This window comes from Bufo gargarizans, chromosome 5 (genome assembly GCF_014858855.1).
Source record: "Bufo gargarizans isolate SCDJY-AF-19 chromosome 5, ASM1485885v1, whole genome shotgun sequence".
In the NCBI taxonomy this organism is placed as follows: Eukaryota; Metazoa; Chordata; class Amphibia; order Anura; family Bufonidae; genus Bufo; species Bufo gargarizans.
Window position 1 is genome coordinate 29,940,125 of NC_058084.1, and position 20,353 is coordinate 29,960,477.

A 20,353-nucleotide genomic window follows, 5' to 3' on the forward strand; every position below is an offset into this window, starting at 1 on the left:
AGTTGAGGAGGCTACTGCCTATTCCCTATGGTTTGTATTGAGCTCCCCCTAGTTGATGATGCAGACAGTCAGAATTGATCTGCAAGGGTTTGGAGCTCTGTATCAGGAAAGTTAATCAGTGCAGAATATTGTGCCATTCATGGTGCTGACAGATGGACATTAACTTTTAAAGCCCAGTTTTTCAGGGATTTGTTTATGTTGCTTGGGTTTTTTCAGCACAGTACTGGCTGTTTTGGGGACTGTGGACCCATACAGTACCGCTCATGCCCGCTCCCCTGCAGTGCACAGCTGTTCTCTCTGTACTTGTTGTTTGTGTAGCAACTTAATCCTGTGTGTGATAAGAGGGTTGAGGGTCCAGACGCTTGTTGTCTGGGTAAATATTGAGAGGCTTCAGGTTAAAAGGTATCATTCCTTCTTATCCAGGCTTGGACTGTCCCACCGGGGAGGCGGGGGATTCCTCGGTAGGCCCCCAGTCTCCTGCACCCGGAGATAAGACGGAGGAGTAATTATTTCTCTTGTTTCTCAGGAGAGATATAATTATTGTAGCGACTAGGTGGCAGTGTAGCACAGTGATGCAGCCTCCTACTGGTGCAAATTGTACAGGAGGCCCCGCAGTATCTTCTAAACTTCCCGGGCTGCTGGCAGTGAAGGAGGAGAGAACATGTCTGGCCATCCTCCTGCTCTCCCTGCGGTCAGAAAACTGTGGTTGCTGGAGAGAAGTGTAACACCCCAGAGTGGTGTCTGCTAACATTAATGTCATCTATGCATTCTGTTCCAGGTTCACCACACTGTGCATTTCTAATGTTTGCAACTGTTCATATGTAATGTGCCTAGTTCCCTAGTAGGTGGCAGCAAACATGGCAGAGCTGCAGTTAGATAGAATGGAACCTTCCATTCCACTCTAACCCCCCTCTGTGGAGAAGTGGGCGAGTCCAATTTCCTGCAGGAAGGGTGGGGATCAGTGAGAGTGTAGTCTTGCTTACCCCCTGCTAGGGGAAGGTGTGCAGGGCACGTCTCTGCTGGCCATGGAGGCCAAAGCTTAGAGCCTCAGGAGCCAGGAGGAAAGTTCTCTGACCTAATCTAGAGACAGACCATACAAAGAGAAGTGCAACATACCAGAAGAAGCAAAGTCATACAGTCAGCCTGTCAGTACAGCAGAGCCAGAGAGAAACACATGTAGCAGAGTCGAGTTTGCCTGCCATTTTTAATGCTAAAGCCTGCTGGGACCAAGACAAAAACTGTAAACCGTTTTGGAGAAAGTTTATGCAAAGTAAAGCTGCTAATCAACTACATACAAGGTCTGGACTCAATAGTTTTTGCAAATTCCTAAATTAACCCCCCTATTTATTGCTTCGGAGCCAAAGCCTGGCGTCCAGCCGTATCCAGGTAGGAGCACCGTGACACACATAAAGGGACATTTTAGGCTGCACCATTACACCTCTCGGCATTCCTACACCTTATAGATAGATGGCCCTAGGGGGAGGCGCCCGTTGCAGAAGGACTCCTCTGCGGTTCTGATTTCTCAGGTGTGTGACAGTAGTGAGCTGTAGGAGACTGTAAGGGGGAAATAGGGGATTTACTTATAGTAGACCCAGATGTGTGTATGTGTGCTGCTCTCTGCAGAGTTCAGAGTGGCATTGGAAGGACTCTGTCCTAGATCCCCCTAATGCCTCTGCTTTAGGTGCACCCCTATTAGTGCCACAGCTCCAGATGGCCCCCAATGCCCCCACTCTAAATGCACTGCTAATATTGCCTTTTCTCCAGTTACCCCCTAATACCCCTGCTCCAGGATCCCCACTATTACCCTGCCTCAGGCGACCCTGATGCCTCTTCTTCAATGATGACCGTCCATTTGTGCCCTTTGCTCACATTGCTCCTCTAGCACATTTGCTTGGGCTTTGTTAAAGGTTATGACCTGCAAAGGGGGTTGGACTTATGCCCAAAAAATTCTGCCCAGTGCGTCACATTCTCCAGTATTGACACATATGGTTTACATGGCGGCAGTGATGATATTTCGTATTTACAGGCATCACTGCTGCCATGTAAAGAGATACTGGTGGTGGAGGATTTAAAGGGGTTGTCCTTATGCACCCACTGCTAGATAAGGGTTACCACCTGTACGTGGATAACTTTTATACCAGTATCCCCTTGTTCGGGTCCCTTGCCACCAGATCCACGTCCGCTTGTGAGACCGTGCGGAAAAATCAACGCGGCCTCCCTGCCCACCCCCTCCAGGTACCTATCCCCAGGGGTGAGACCCGTGCACTTACCAGTGGAAACCTGTTGCTGGTCAGGTATAAGGACAAGAGGGATGTCCTTATGCTGTCCACAATCCACGGTAATGGCATCACCCCTGTCCCTGTGCGAGGTATCGCGGCAACGGTCCTCAAGCCCGATTGTATCGTCGACTACAATCGGTATATGTGAGGAGTTAATCTCTCTGATTAAGTCCTTAAGCCATATAACGCCATGCGCAAAACCCGGGCATGGTACAAAAAAGTTGCGGTCTACTTGGTGCAGGTTGCCATGTACAACTCTTTTGTACTATCCCGAAGCGCTGGCAGCACAGGGACATTCCTCCAGTTCTATGAGGCAGTCCTCAAGGACCTGATCTTTTCAGACCAGGGAAGAGCAGGCCGGAGTACCTCGGGAACTGGAGGCGCCCGGATCGTCCCTGGCCAACACTTTCCAGGTGTGGTCCCCCATACTGGAAAGAAGGGACGTACCCAAAAAAGTGCAGAGTGTGTCACAGGAGGGGGATACAGAAGGACACCACTACTCAATGTGACACGTGCCCCGATCATCCGGGCCTCTGCATTATTGGTTGCTTCAGGGAGTACCACACTTCCATGGAGTACTACATTTATATCCCAATTTAGCCACTGACAATCGGATAAAAAAATGGTTCTCAGACTTGAGACACTAAAACAAAAAAAACAAAAATCAAAAATGTTATTTAGTAAAACTAAAATAAATAAAAAAGTATACATATTAGGTATCGCCGCCTCCGTAAGAATCTGCTCTATAAAAATAAATAAAAACGGTGCACCTTACATCACAAAAATTGTAATAGCAAGCGATCAAAAAGTCATATGCCCCTCAAAATAGTGCCAATAAAACCCTCCTCTCATCCCGCAAAAAATTATCCCCTACTTAAGATAATCGGCTAAAAAAATAAATAAAATGACTATGGAGACACTAAAATGTTTTTTTTTTATAAAAAGATAATATAGTGTAAAACATAAATAAATAAAAAGTAGACATATTAGGTATCGCCGCGTCCGTAATAATCTGCTCTATAAAAATACCCCCCCAACCCCTCAGATGAACACGGTAAAAAATAAAAACTGTGCCAAAAAGCAATTCTTTGGCAAATTTTCCATGTTAATCCGTTTTTTTCCAATAACAAAGCAAGGGTTAACAGCCAAACAAAACTTTATATTTATTACCCTGATTCTGCAGTTTACAGAAACAGCCCCTTTGTGGTCGTAAACTGCTGTACGGGCACACGGCAGGGCGCAGAAGGAAAGGAACGCCGTGTGGTTTCTGGAAGGCACATTTTGATGGCCTTTTTTTTTTTTACACCATGTCCCATTTGAAGCCCCCCTGATGCACCCCTAGAGTAAAAACTCCATAAAAGTGACCCCATCTAAGAAACTTCACCCCTCAAGGTATTCAAAACTGATTTTACAAACGTCGTTAACCCTTTAGGTGTTCCACAAGAGTTATTGGCAAATGGAGATGAAATTTCAGAATTTCTATTTCTGGTAACCTTGCCTCACAAAAGTGTAATATAGATAAACCAAAAATCATATGTACCCTAAAAATAGTCCCAACAAAACCGCCACCTTATCCCATAGTTTCCAAAATGGGGTCACTTTTATGGAGTTTCTACTCTAGGGGTGCATCAGGGGGGCTTCAAATGGGACATGGTGTAAAAAAAACAGTCCAGCAAAATCTGCCTTCCAAAAACCACACGGCGCACCTTTCCCTCTACGCCCCGCTGTGTGGTCGTACAGTAGTTAACAGCCATATATGGGGTGCTTCTGCAAACTACAGAATAGGGGCAATAAATATAGCATTTTGTTTGGCTGTTAACCCTTGCTTTGTTACTGGAAAAAATGGATTAAAATTTGCCCAAAAATCTAAATTCAGAAATTTTATCTCCATTTGCCATTAACTCTTGTGGAACACCTAAAGGGTTAACGATGTTTGTCAAATCAGTTTTGAATACCTTGAGGGGTGTCGTTTCTAGAATGGGGTCATTTTTGGGTGGCTTCTATTATATAAGCCTCGCAAAGTGACTTCAGACCTGAACTGGTCCCTACAAAATTGGGTTTTAGAAAATTTCTGATTTGCTTCTAAACTTCTAAGCCTTGTAACATCCCCAAAATATAAAATACCATTCCCAAAATGATCCAAACATGAAGTAGACGTATGGGGAATGTAAAGTAATAACTATTTTTGGAGGTATTACTATGTATTATAGAAGTAGAGAAATTGAAACTTGGAAATTTGCAATTTTTTACACATTTTGGTATTTTTTTATAAATAAAAATGATATTTTTTTTACTTCATTTTACCAGTGTCATGAAGTACAATATGTGACGAAAAAACAATCTCAGAATGGCCTGGATAAGTCAAAGCGTTTTAAAGTTATCACTACTTAAAGTGACACTGGTCAGATTTGCAAAAAATGGCCGTGTCCTTAATGTGAAATAAGGCCGTGTCCTAAAGGGGGTTAACAGGCGAGCATTTCTATTTTAGTTTGACACATACACTGCCTGTCCAAAAAAAAAGTCGCCACCTGGATGTAACTAAGCAAATAGTTCTGAGCCTCCTATTGGATAATTACTGCAGGGGCGATTATCTTTCAGCTGGCAACAAGTTATTTACCCCGACTGGTGCAATAAGTTGCTTCTCATTTCTTAAACAACCATGTCGAAAGACACATCTCGTGGTCATGGAGAAGATGTTAGTCTGTTTGAGAAGGGTCAAATCATTGGCATCAAGCAGAGAAAACATCTAAGGAGATTGCAGAAACTACTAAAATTGGGTTAAGAACTGTCCAACGCATTATTAAAAACTGGAAGGATAGCGGAAACCCATCGTATTCGAGGAAGAAATGTGGTGGGAAAAAAATCCTGAATGATCGTGAGCGGCGATCACTTAGACTTTTGGTGAAATGAAATCGAAGAAAAACAGCAGAACTCAGGGCTATGTTTAATAGTGGAAGTAAGAGCATTTCCACACGCACAATGCGAAGGGAACTCAAGGGATTGGGACTGAACAGCTGTGTAGCCGTAAGAAAACCACTAATCGGTGAGGACAACCAGAAAAAGGCTTCAATTTGCTGGGGAGCATAAAGATTGGACTCTGGAGCAATGGAAGAAGGTCGCGTGGTCTGAGTCCAGATTTACCCTGTTCCAGAGTGATGGGCGCATCAAGGTAAGAAGAGAGGCAGATGAAGTGATGCCCCCATCATGCCTAGTGCCTCCTGTACCAGCCTGTGGGGGCAGTGCTATGATCTGGGGTCCTGCAGTTGGTCAGGTCTAGGTTCAGCAACAGTATGTGCTCCAAGAATGAGGTCAGCGACTACCTGAACATACTGAACGACCAGGTTATTCCATCGATGGATCTGTTCTTCCCTGATGGCACGGGCATATTCCAAGATGGCAATGCCAGGATTCATCGGGCTCAAATTGTGAATGAGTGGTTCAGGGGGCATGAGACATCATTGTCACACATGGAGTGGCCACCACAGAGTCCAGACCTTAACCCCATGGAGAATCTTTGGGATGTGCTGGAGAAGACTTTGCGCAGCGGTCAGACTCCACCATCATCAATGCAAGATCTTGGGGGAAAATTACTGCCACACTGGATGGAGATAAATCTTGTGACATTGCAGCTTATAGAAACAATGCCACAGCGAATGCGTGCCGGAATCAAAGCTAAAGGCGGTCCAACAAAAGATTTTGGTGGTGACTTTTTGGGGGGGACGGCAGTGTATTTTGGGCCAGATTATTATTTAATTTTTTTTACACCGAAAGAAAACCTTTAAGGATAGGGAATGTGAAAAGGTCCAACAGCTATGACTCTGACCGCTGGGACCCCCATGATCAAGGGAACGTGGTCTTAAGACCCTCGTGTACATAGATTGGCGGTCATGTAACTGAATGTCTCAGGACCCCTTTTTTCCTGATCAGTCTGAGGAGGTTAAGATTTGGTAAATTTCTTGCCAGACATTTATGCTTGAAGGGGTTAAAGGGTTTGTCTCACTTCAGTAAATGGCATTTATCATGCAGTTAATACAAGGCACTTACTAATGTATTGTGATTCTCCATATTGCCTCCTTTCAATCACATTATACACAGCACGTATCCATGGTTATTACCACCGTGTAATCCAGCAGCGGTGGCCGTGCTTACACACTATAGGGAAAGGCTGGAAGTCTACATAGGCCAACACCTTTCCCTATAGTGTGTAAGCACGGCCACCGCTGCTGGATTACACGGTGGTAATAACCATGGATACGTGCTGTGTATAATGTGATGGAAAGGAGGCAATATGGAGAATCACAATACATTAGTAAGTGCCTTGTATTAACTGCATGATAAATGCCATTTACTGAAGTGAGACAAGTCCTTTAGCCCCTTTAGGTCTGCTACACCTAATAGGGTTGGGCATAAATGTCTTGGTGTGTGCATTGCGTGTTTCCTGTGTGTGATTGGTGTGTGCTATGTATGCTCTATGTATCAGTGGTGTATGTGCAGTGACATGTGAGCCACGTATAAGTGTCTTGTGTGCCACATGTGTCCAGTGAGTGATTGGTGTGCGCTGCATGTGTAAGTGCAGGATAGCCATACATGTGTCTGTGCGTGCTGCTGTGACTGTCCGCCATCATACTTCATCTGTAATATTCCTGTTATCGCTGTAAGGGCTCATGAACACGACCGTTGGTGGATGTTTTGCAGTCTGCAAATTGCGGAACCGCAAAACATGGATACCGGGTGTGTGCATTCCACATTATGCGGAACAGAACGGCCTCTAACAGAACAGGCCTATCCCTGTCTATCATTGTGCAGAGCGGCCATGCGGACATACAGACACGGAATGCACACGGAGTCATTTATTTTTATTTTTTGCGGCCCCATTGAAGTGAAGGGAACAGTACGGACATGGAAAAAACTAGGTTAGTGTGCAGGAGCCCTCGGGTGGGCCCCCAGGATCAGCTTCCCCAGTCCGACACTGTTCTTAGCTCCCTCTTATTCAGACCCCAGGTGTCTCTAGGGGCGAAAACTTAATTTTCATGCATTCGTAAGGTGACAAGGGTTGAGATCAGAACAGTCATTTAGAGTAATAGTATAAAGTGCAGCATGGTAAAATAGTGGTAGAGTAATATATGGAGGAGGAGTAATAGTATAATATCCATATGCTACAGTATAGTCAGAACATATAGCAGCGCAGCGTAGTAGTATGACAGTTATAATGCAATATCCATATAGTGACGGCATACAGAAGAACAGTATAGTAATGGTATCACACAGTAATAATGTAACATAATAATGTCATGTCATATTTATACAGTAATTACTTGTAGAGTATAGAATAGTATAGTAGTAGTATCAGTCATAATGTAATATCCATTTAGTGATGATATACAGTATAGTAATATTATAATATCCATATAGCACAGTATAGAAATAACATATAGCAGCACAGCGTAGTAGTGGTAGTAGTATACATGTATAGCGGACATCGTCTCTTTGAAGGTGGCCACACAGCAGACACCCAGGGCTAGTGTCTGCAATCAGCAATTAGCCGATCACAGACATTTAACCCCTCAAGTCTTGTGGTCAGTCTGAGGCGGCTTTCCCTGGAAGTGTTGCACTCCCGGGGCCCGAACGGCTTCCCCACGCAGAGATTGTGGAAGCTGTTACTTGGTGGTGAAAGGCCAGAGCCTGTACGAGGCTACCAGGCCTATGCCAGGTATGTTCCAATGTAGATCTGCAGGTAGCACATACTGAATTGGAATATACCAAATTTCCCATACACTAATGTATGGGGGAAGCAATCTAATGATGCATTTTCAGGTCCCCTAGTGGGGGCTAAAAAGAAGTAAAAAAAAAAAAAAAAAGTTTTTTTAAATAGAAAGAAAATTAATAAATATATAAAAAGTCAAACAACCCCCCTTTCAAATCATAGGCATCACCACCTCCCAAAATGCCCAAACTACTAAAATACAAATGTATTTATCCCATACGGTGAACCCTGTAACCAAAAAAATAAAAATGTCCAATTTCCATTTTTTTTCTCACTTCACCTACCAAAAAAATTGAATACTAAATGATCAAAAATGGTAGATGTAACTACAAAAAAGTCATGGCGATGCAAAGAAGAAAAAAACATTTTTTCCAAAGTTTTAATTTTTTCAGTTTTAAACCAACTGTATAAATGTGGTATCGGTGTACTGGTACTGACCCAGAGGATGAAGGGAACTGGTCAATTTTACAGTAACGCCATAAAAATTAAAGACATAAAACTACGGTGCAACAGTGTTTTTTCTCCAGCCATTTGGAACTTTTTACCAGCTTCCCACTATATTGTACGCAACATTAAATGGTGCCATTAGAAAGTACAACTGGTCCGACCAAAAAACAAGCCCTCATGCGGCTACATGAACGGAAAAATAAAAAGGTTATGGCTCTGGGAAGGCAGAGAGTGAAAAAACGAAAACGCAAAAACAGAAACTCACCATGTCCTCAAAGGGGTATCACAAAGTAATAGTATAATAGTAATAAAGAGAATACAGTAATAATATCATATAGTAATAATATGCAGCAATAACATATAGCAGCGCAGTGTAGCGTGTAATAGCATAATATTCCGTAAGACATTTTTCGAAGCGCATAGTTTAATAATAAAAATCACATAGTAATAATATAACCTGCAGTAGGTAATAAAATACTACAATACTGTAGTAATCATAATTGTAAGGCGGACAAAAATAGGACATGTTCTATTTATTTGTGGAGCAGAAATACGGAAACGGAATGCACACGGAGTACCTGCCGTTTGTTTTGCGGGTGCATTGAAATGAATGGTTCCGTATACGGTCCGCAAAAAAAACGGAACGGACACGGAAAGAAAATACGCTCGTGTGCAAGAGGCCTTTTAATAGTGTAAAATGATTCACCCAAAAAAATAATAATATATTAGTAAACTAAAATTATACTGCAGCATAGAAAATCTATACCTGTCCAGGTATAGCACAATATCCGCATTACACATCATAGACGGCATGTATTACAATAATGCACAGCAATGGTATAGTAGTAATGCAGTGCAATAGTTCAGGATAGTAATCTGATAATGCAGCATAGTTCTAGTATTACATGATTGGACAGTCTAGTCATTATATAATAAATCCCAGGTACAGTGGTAGCACAGGACAGGGCAGTAATACTGAAGGCATACAGCAGCATAGTCACGGAGCACTGGAGTAATGGCTGCCACAGCCAGATGTGTGGGACTGAGGCAGAAATGTCAGCAACCAGTATGCCGTGTGTGACGGCGCATGGCTTCATAGTAATAGTGTAGTATGCTAGTATAGAAAGGTATGATAAACCTACAGCAGAGTAACACTATAAAAGTGCAGAACAATACTAAAGAATAGGATGGCAACAGCAGAGTAAGGCCTCATGCACACGACCGTTGTTTTGGATGCGGACCCATTCACTTCAATGGGGCCGCAAAAGATGCAGACAGCACTCTGTGGGCTACCAGCATCCATTGCAATTTGCTCCGTTCCGTGGTCCGCAAAAAAAATATAACCTGTCCTATTCTTGTCCGCACTTTGCGGACAAGAATAAGCAGTTATATTAAAAGCTGTCCGTGCCGTTCTGAAAAATGGCGGAACGCACACGGATGTCATCAAAACACACAACGGTCGTGTGCATGTAGCAATAATCATAGCGTTAGAGCAGAATGGGGGGCTAGAAATGCAACAGTAGAGCAAAATTATTATAGTGATAATGCAGTATAGTAACATGGAATAGTAGAGTAACAAAAGAATAATAATATTATAGTGCTCTATTGCAGAATTGAATGGTACTGGTATAATATAGTAAAAGTATCATAATAATACTGCTGTACATAGAATACATTTGTAAGAGAGTAATAGTATAATGTATTATAGTGTAGTATATTAGTAAAGAATAGTATTGTAACAGCATAACAGAGTAAAAGTATAAAGTATCATAATAATAGTGTATAGACAAGGAATATAATCGTATACCAGAATAATAGTATAACCTCTGACAGTAATACTATCATAGTGCAGTATAGAATGGCACTGTAGTCCAATAGTAGAGCAATAGAATATACTAATAGTATAACATATTATAGTCATTGTGAAACACAGAATAGTAAAGTATTATAATCATAGTGTAGTATAGAATATCACAGTAATAATATAAAGTATGATAGGGATAGTGTAGTATAGAATAGTATAATACTATTATAATGTATGGTAGTGATAGTGAAGTGTAAAATATTATAGTAATAGTATAAATTACAATAAATACAGTGTAGTATAGTATGAGTATAAAGTATCATAGCCATAGTATAGTATAGAAGAATATAGTAACAATATAAAGTATCATAGTCAAAGTGTAGTATAGAATAGTATATTAACAGTGTAAAGTATAGTCATAGTGTAATATAGAATAGTATAGTACGAGTTTAAAGTATCATAATAATAGTTTAGTATAGAAGAGCATAGTAAAAGTATAAAGTATCTTGTCATAGTGTGGTATAGAATAGTATAATAACAGTATAAAGTATAGTCACAGGGTAGTACAGAATATTATAGTAATAGTATAAATTACAATAAATACAGTGTAGTATAGTATGAGTATAAAGTATCATAGCCATAGTATAGTATAGAAGAATATAGTAACAATATAAAGTATCATTGTCATAGTGTGGTATAGAATAGTATAATAACAGTATAAAGTATAGTCACAGGGTAGTACAGAATATTATAGTAATAGTATAAATTATCATAGTCATAGTGTAGTGTGTAGTATAGAATAATATAGTAACAGAATAAAGTATCATAGTGATAGTGTATTATAGGATAGTAACAGTATAAAGTATAGTCATATAGTGTAGTATAGAATAATATAGTAACAGTATAAAGTATAGTCATATAGTGTAGTATAGAATAATATAGTAACAGTATAAAGTATAGTCATATAGTGTAGTATAGAATAATATAGTATGAGTATGAAGTATCATAATGTAGTAAATCCAGTAGTGTGCTCTCTGAATACCCCAATACCCTCCTATAATGGCTTACTGCATATCGTATATTGTAACGCTCTGTAAGTTTGAGGCAGAATTCTGGAGAACATGACGAACGCCCTTTCATTGTCTGCTTGAGATACTTTTTGCGCCTCCAAGTGAAAGATCACTGCTTGCTGTCAGTGAATGTGAAGAAGTCCAGAGTATGGTAAGCAAAATGGCCCTAGTAGTTCTCACTGCTGAGTGTTCGTTACAGTTGAATCTAGTCTAGACAATCCTCTATGAGGTAAAGAGCCTGGACTCCAGACCGAAACATTGTAACAAACTATCAAAAGATCATCAGATACTCTCTACACTGAGACATTGTAGCAATCTCCCAGATGTGGGATGCATCAGCTCAGGATGGGTTTGCAGAATGTTTCCATTCACTGACAGCAAGAAAAAATCTAAAAAATATTGGTGGGAAAGTTATAACGATGACTGGTTGTCATCACCTTGGTCCTTATAATCTACCAGAGCTTTCCAGTGCACTATTATATTCGCTTTCTGCCTCCTTTGGCAGGTGGATCCGCGGCTATGAGGGGTTTACATGGATATCCTTCAATAAGAGCCCCCCCAGTGCAGACACGGCTGCTGGGATTTGGGGGGTTTGGGAGGATCTCGGGTCAGGAAGGGTTCAGCACCTGCAATGGGATGGACTCCTATAATATATTGCATCCACAGTAATCTCCATGCTGTAACAGGAGACCCTGCGAGCCCCCCGGCCGCGGAGAGGAGGATTTTACGCAGGGATTTAACAAGGGGCCCAACAACCAAATTCACAACACAGGCTGGAGAAACCTGTGCACCAAATACAGAGGGGTCAGAGGATCCATTTCTATTCCACCTGGACCCCTGGGGCCCCATAACTATGGACTATGGGTGCAGATTACATATATCGGGGTGCAGGGGAAGCAGGACATCATGGTCTGCGGGTGATGACAATAGCCGGCAGTCTGTACAGACCTCTGCTCTCAATGACAGATGGGGGTCCTAATCAGGAGAGCCCCTCTAGGGTATTTCATAGTGGAGTTTTCTACAATATGGGACCCCAACTCACAGACCTATCGCTCTCCACATCAGCAGTGGAGGTAGGTAGACTTTAAGTGTTATTCCGCGTACCATTATAAGCAGGATACCGTGTTCTGCTTTATATGGAGGGGTAGATATGTGGGGGCTGTAGCCCCTCTGCCCCCTCTAAGTACACCGCTTCTCTGACATGCTTTCTCCCCAGCAGCCTCCTCCTCGGCCACTGACATCACATTCATCAGTCACAATCAGCTGCAATACCAAGCATGGCCACTATCCAATGTACGGTGCTGTACCTGGTATACTATGAAGAGGGCTCGGTGCTCGCGCCCTTCACACAGCTGGGAGTCAGACCCCCACTGGTCACAGATTGGAGACCGAAATACGCCATCTGTGTTGTACTCCCAGAAAACCTCCAAAAGGTACATGATGTAAACTGTAGTGAAGGTCATCTTCTTACCAGTATCTGTGAGTTATAACCTCCCTTCTGATTCTCAGCTTTGTCATGTGACCAACACTCTGACTCTCCATATAACACAGCATCTTATGTGTGGACAGGAAGACGGTTTCTCTATGTATCCCTATGGGAACCTCAATGTCAGTCTCATAGGAATGAATAGAGAAGTAACTGACTTCCTGTCCTCTGTCAGTTGGATCAGAGAGCTGGTCACATGACATAGCTGAGGATCAGAAGGGAGGTTATAACTCACCCTGGAAAAAAATTACCTTCACTACAGTTTACATCATGTACCTTTCTAACAGGTCACAGAATAAAAATGTTTGTAGGAGTGCTTCTTTAACCACTTCAACCCCCCCTAGCTGAAACCCCCTTAATGACCAGGCCACTTTTTACACTTCGGCACTACACTCCTTTCACCGTTTATTGCTCGGTCATGCAACTTACCACCCAAATGAATTTTACCTCCTTTTCTTCTCACTAATAGAGCTTTCATTTGGTGGTATTTCATTGCTGCTGACATTTTTACTTTTTTTTGTTATTAATCGAAATTTAACGATTTTTTTGCAAAAAAATGACATTTTTCACTTTCAGTTGTAAAATTTTGCAAAAAAAACGACATCCATATATAAATTTTTCGCTAAATTTATTGTTCTACATGTCTTTGATAAAAAAAGAAATGTTTGGGTAAAAAAAAAAAATGGTTTGGGTAAAAGTTATAGCGTTTACAAACTATGGTACAAAAATGTGAATATTCGCTTTTTGAAGCAGCTCTGACTTTCTGAGCACCTGTCATGTTTCCTGAGGTTCTACAATGCCCAGGCAGTACAAACACCCCACAAATGACCCCATTTCGGAAAGTAGACACCCTAAGGTATTTACTGATGGGCATAGTGAGTTTATAGAAGTTTTTATTTTTTGTCACAAGTTAGCGGAAAATGATGATTTATTTTTTTATTTTTATTTTTCTTACAAAGTCTCATATTCCACTAACTTGTGACAAAAAATAAAACTTCAATGAACTCACTATGCCCATCACAAAATACCTTGGGGTGTCTTCTTTCCAACATGGGGTCACTTGTGGGGTAGTTATACTGCCCTGGCATTTTAGGGGCCCAAATGCGTGCAAAGTAGTTTGAAATCAAAATCTGTAAAAAATGACCGGTGAAATCCGAAAGGTGCTCTTTGGAATATGTGCCCCTTTGCCCACCTAGGCTGCAAAAAAGTGTCACACATCTGGTATCGCCGTACTCAGGAGAAGTTGGGGAATGTGTTTTGGGGTGTCATTTTACATATACCCATGCTGGGTGAGAGAAATATCTTGGCAAAAGACAACTTTTCCCAATTTTTTATACAAAGTTGGCATTTGACCAAGATATTTATCTCACCCAGCATGGGTATATGTAAAATGACACCCCGAAACACATTCCCCAACTTCTCCTGAGTACGGCGATACCACATGTGTGACACTTTTTTGCAGCCTAGGTGGGCAAAGGGGCACACATTCCAAAGAGCACCTTTAGGATTTCACCGGCCATTTTTTACAGATTTTGATTGCACACTACTTCTCACACATATGGGCCCCTAAAATGCTAGGGCAGCATAACTACCCCACAAGTGACCCCATTTTGGAAATAAGACACCCCAAGGTATTTTATGATGGGCATAGTGAGTTCCTAGAATTTTTTATTTTTTGTCACAAGTTAGTGGAATATGAGACTTTGTAAGAAAAAAAAATTTAAAAAAAATCATTTTCTGCTAACTTGTGACAAAAACTAAAAAATTCTAGGAACTTGCCATGCCCCTCACGGAATACCTTGGGGTGTCTTCTTTCCAAAATGGGGTCACTTGAGGGGTAGTTATACTGCCCTGGCATGGGTATATGTAAAATGACACCCCAAAACACATTGCCCAACTTCTCCTGAGTACGGCGATACCACATGTGTGACACTTTTTTGCAGCCTAGATGCGCAAAGGGGCCCAAATTCCTTTTAGGTGGGCATTTTTAGACATTTGGATCCCAGACTTCTTCTCAAGCTTTCGGGCCCCTAAAATGCCAGGGCAGTATAAATACCCCACATGTGACCCCATTTTGGAAAGAAGACATCCCAAGGTATTCAATGAGGGGCATGGCGAGTTCATATAAATATATTTTTTTTGGCACAAGTTAGCGGAAATTGATTTTTTTTTGTATTTTCTCACAAAGTCCTACTTTCCGCTAACTTGGGACAAAAATTTCAATCTTTCATGGACTCAATATGCCCCTCACGGAATACCTTGGGGTGTCTTCTTTCCAAAATGGGGTCACATGTGGGGTATTTATACTGCCCTGGCATTTTAGGGGCCCTAAAGCGTGAGAAGAAGTCTGGAATATAAATGTCGAAAAAATTTTACGCATTTGGATTCCGTGAGGGGTATGGCGAGTTCATGTGAGATTTTATTTTTTGACACAAGTTAGTGGAATATGAGACTTTGTAAGAAAAAAAAATAAAAATAATTTCCGCTAACTTGTGCCCAAAATATGTCTGAATGGAGCCTTACAGGGGGGTGATCAATGACAGGGGGTGATCAGGGAGTCTATATGGGGTGATCACCCCCCTGTAAGGCTCCATTCAGACGTCCGTATGTGTTTTGCGGATCCGATCCATGTATCCGTAAAAATCATACGGACGTCTGAATGGAACCTTACAGGGGGGTGATCAATGACAGGGGGGTGATCAGGGAGTCTATATGGGGTGATCAGGGGTTCATAAGGGGTTAATAAGTGACAGGGGGGTGTAGTGTAGTGTAGTGGTGTTTGGTGGTACTTTACTGAGCTACCTGTGTCCTCTGGTGGTCGATCCAAGCAAAAGGGACCACCAGAGGACCAGGTAGCAGGTACATTAGACGCTGTTATCAAAACAGCGTCTAATGTACCTGTTAGGGGTTAAAAAAGTCGCATCTCCAGCCTGCCAGCGAACGATCGCCGCTGGCAGGCTGGAGATCCAGTCTCTTACCTTCCGTACCTCGCGAGATGACGCACGGATGCGTCCAGGAGGAATGAATCGACCGCCTCCCGGACGCATCCGTGCGTTACATGGTCGGGAGGCGGTTAAGAAAGGGCAGAGGTTCACAAGTCAGGGCTGAACCTGCCAAAGAAAAAGGGTTAACTGTTATAGTCATACATGACTATAATGACACTGTTAGAAGCAGGACTGTCACCAGATACCTGCATCATACATGACTATTATAAGGATAGCTTCACACTAGCTAGATCTCACTGGATCCGGCATTGCCGGACGGTACCCGAATGTCACCTGGCCCTGTTCACTATAATGGACTCCTGTAGAGATCCGACTGCTACCCGGCAAACCCTGCCAGAACAGCCTGCCGGATCTCTAACTGCATATGTGAAACTCGCCGAGCACTGCTGGAAGCAGATCAATTACCAGACACAGATACATGTATCATACATGACTGATAATACTGCTGAAAGCTGGACTGTCACCAGACATAGTTACATGTATCATAGAGGATTCTGATAACACTGCTGAAAGCAGGACTGTCACCAGATATAGTTCCATGTATCATACATGACTATGATAACACTGCTGGAAGCTGGACTGTCACCAGATATAGTTACATGTATCATACATGACTATGATAACACTGCTGGAAGCTGGACTGTCACCAGATATAGTTCCATGTATCATACATGACTATGATAACACTGCTGGAAGCTGGACTGTCACCAGATATAGTTCCATGTATCATACATGACTATGATAACACTGCTGGAAGCTGGACTGTCACCAGATATAGTTCCATGTATCATACATGACTATGATAACACTGCTGGAAGCTGGACTGTCACCAGATATAGTTACATGTATCATACATGACTATGATAACACTGCTGGAAGCTGGACTGTCACCAGATATAGTTCCATGTATCATACATGACTATGATAACACTGCTGGAAGCTGGACTGTCACCAGATATAGTTCCATGTATCATACATGACTATGATAACACTGATGGAAGCTGGACTGTCACCAGACATAGTTACATGTATCATACATGATTATGATAACACTGCTGGAAGCTGGACTGTCACCAGACATAGTTACATATATCATACATGACTATGATAACACTGATGGAAGCTGGACTGTCACCAGACATAGTTACATGTATCATACATGATTATGATAACACTGCTGGAAGCTGGACTGTCACCAGATATAGTTCCATGTATCATACATGACTATGATAACACTGCTGGAAGCTGGACTGTCACCAGATATAGTTCCATGTATCATACATGACTATGATAACACTGATGGAAGCTGGACTGTCACCAGACATAGTTACATGTATCATACATGACTATGATAACACTGCTGGAGGCTGGACTGTCACCAGATATAGTTCCATGTATCATACATGACTATGATAACACTGCTGGAGGCTGGACTGTCACCAGATATAGTTCCATGTATCATACATGACTATGATAACACTGCTGGAAGCTGGACTGTCATCTGACATAGTTACATGTATCATACATGACTATGATAACACTGCTGGAGGCTGGACTGTCATCTGACATAGTTACATATATCATACATGACTATGATAACACTGCTGAAAGCTGGACTGTCACCGGACATAGTTACACGTATCATACATGACTATGATAACACTGCTGGAGTCTGGACTGTCACCGGACATAGTTACACGTATCATACATGACTATGATAACACTGCTGGAAGCTGGACTGTCACCAGATATAGTTACATGTATCATACATGACTATGATAACACTGCTGGAAGCTGGACTGTCACCAGATATAGTTCCATGTATCATACATGACTATGATAACACTGCTGGAAGCAGGACTGTCACCAGATATAGTTCCATGTATCATACATGACTATGATAACACTGATGGAAGCTGGACTGTCACCAGACATGGAAGCTGGACTGTCACCAGACATGGAAGCTGGACTGTCACCAGACATAGTTACATGTATCATACATGATTATGATAACAGTTCTGGAAGCTGGACTGTCACCAGACATGGAAGCTGGACTGTCACCAGACATGGAAGCTGGACTGTCACCAGATATAGTTCCATGTATCATACATGACTATGATAACACTGCTGAAAGCTGGACTGTCATCTGACATAGTTACATATATCATACATGACTATGATAACACTGATGGAAGCTGGACTGTCACCAGATATAGTTACATGTATCATACATGATTATTATAACACTGCTGGAAGCTGGACTGTCACCGGACATAGTTACACGTATCATACATGACTATGATAACACTGCTGGAAGCTGGACTGTCACCGGACATAGTTACATGTATCATACATGACTATGATAACACTGCTGGAAGCTGGACTGTCACCGGACATAGTTACACGTATCATACATGACTATGATAACACTGCTGGAGTCTGGACTGTCACCGGACATAGTTACATATATCATACATGACTATGATAACACTGCTGGAAGCTGGACTGTCACCAGATATAGTTACACGTATCATACATGACTATGATAACACTGCTGGAAGCTGGACTGTCACCAGACATGGAAGCTGGACTGTCACCAGACATAGTTACATGTATCATACATGATTATGATAACACTGTTGGAAGCTGGACTGTCACCGGACATAGTTACACGTATCATACATGACTATGATAACACTGCTGGAGGCTGGACTGTCATCAGACATGGAAGCTGGACTGTCACCAGACATACAGTCATGTGAAAAAATTAGGACACCCTTTGAAAGCATGTGGTTTTTTGTAACATTTTTAATAAAAGGTTATTTCATCTCCGTTTCAACAATACAGAGAGATTAAAGTAATCCGACTAAACAAAGAAAACTGAAGAAAAGTCTTTTCAAGATCTTCTGTAAATGTCATTCTACAAAAATGCCTATTCTAACTGAGGAAAAAGATAGGACACCCTCACATGTATTCCCTCTTAAATTGGCTCAGATCTCACACAGGTATATCACACCAGGTGCACATAATTAGTAGATCGTTACTCTGCATGTTGAATGAGGCTTGCCCTATTTAAACCTCAGACATTTAGTTTGGTGTGCTCCTGACTGTTGAAGTGAGAGTGAGCACCATGGTGAGAGCAAAAGAGCTGTCAGAGGACTTCAGAAAAAAGATTGTAGCAGCCTATGAGTCTGGGAAGGGATTTAAAAAGATCTCAAAAGATTTTGAAATCAGCCATTCCACTGTCCGGAAGATAGTCTACAAGTGGAGGGCTTTCAAAACAACTGCCAACATGCCCAGGACTGGTCGCCCCAGCAAGTTCACCCCAAGAGCAGACCGCAAGATGCTAAAAGAGGTCTCCAAAAACCCTAAAGTGTCATCTCGAGAACTACAGCAGGCTCTGGCTACTGTTGATGTAGAAGTACATGCCTCTACAATCAGAAAGAGACTGTACAAGTTTAACTTGCATGGGAGGTGTGCAAGGAGGAAACCTTTGCTTTCCAAGAGAAACATTGAGGCCAGACTGACATTTGCCAAAGATAAAGTTGACAAAGACCAGGACTTCTGGAATAATGTTCTTTGGACAGATGAGTCCAAAATTGAATTATTTGGACACAACAGCAGAGGACATGTTTGGCGTAAACCAAACACAGCATTCCAAGAAAAGAACCTCATACCAACTGTGAAGCATGGAGGTGGAAGTGTCATGGTTTGGGGCTGCTTTGCTGCAGCAGGACCTGGTCAGCTCACCATCATAGAATCCACGATGAATTCTACTGTGTATCAGAAGGTGCTTGAAGAACATGTGAGACCATCAGTTAGAAAATTAAAGCTGAAGCGGAACTGGACCATGCAACATGACAATGACCCAAAACATACTAGTAAATGAACCAAAGATTGGCTGAAAAAGAAGAAATGGAGAGTCCTGGAATGGCCAAGTCAAAGTCCAGATTTGAATCCCATTGAGATGCTGTGGGGTGACTTGAAAAGGGCTGTACGTGCAAGAAACCCCTCAAACATCTCACAGCTGAAAAAGTTCTGCATTGAGGAGTGGGGTAAAATTTCCTCAGACCGATGTCGAAGACTGGTAGATGGCTACAAGAACCGTCTCACTGCAGTTATTTCAGCCAAAGGAGGTAACACTCGCTATTAGGGGCAAGGGTGTCCTATCTTTTTCCTCAGTTAGAATAGGCATTTTTGTAGAATGACATTTACAGAAGATCTTGAAAAGACTTTTCTTCAGTTTTCTTTGTTTAGTCGGATTACTTTAATCTCTCTGTATTGTTGAAACGGAGATGAAATAACCTTTTATTAAAAATGTTACAAAAAACCACATGCTTTCAAAGGGTGTCCTAATTTTTTCACATGACTGTAGTTACACGTATCATACATGACTATGATAACACTGCTGGAAGCTGGACTGTCACCAGATATAGTTCCATGTATCATACATGACTATGATAACACTGCTGGAAGCTGGACTGTCACCAGACATAGT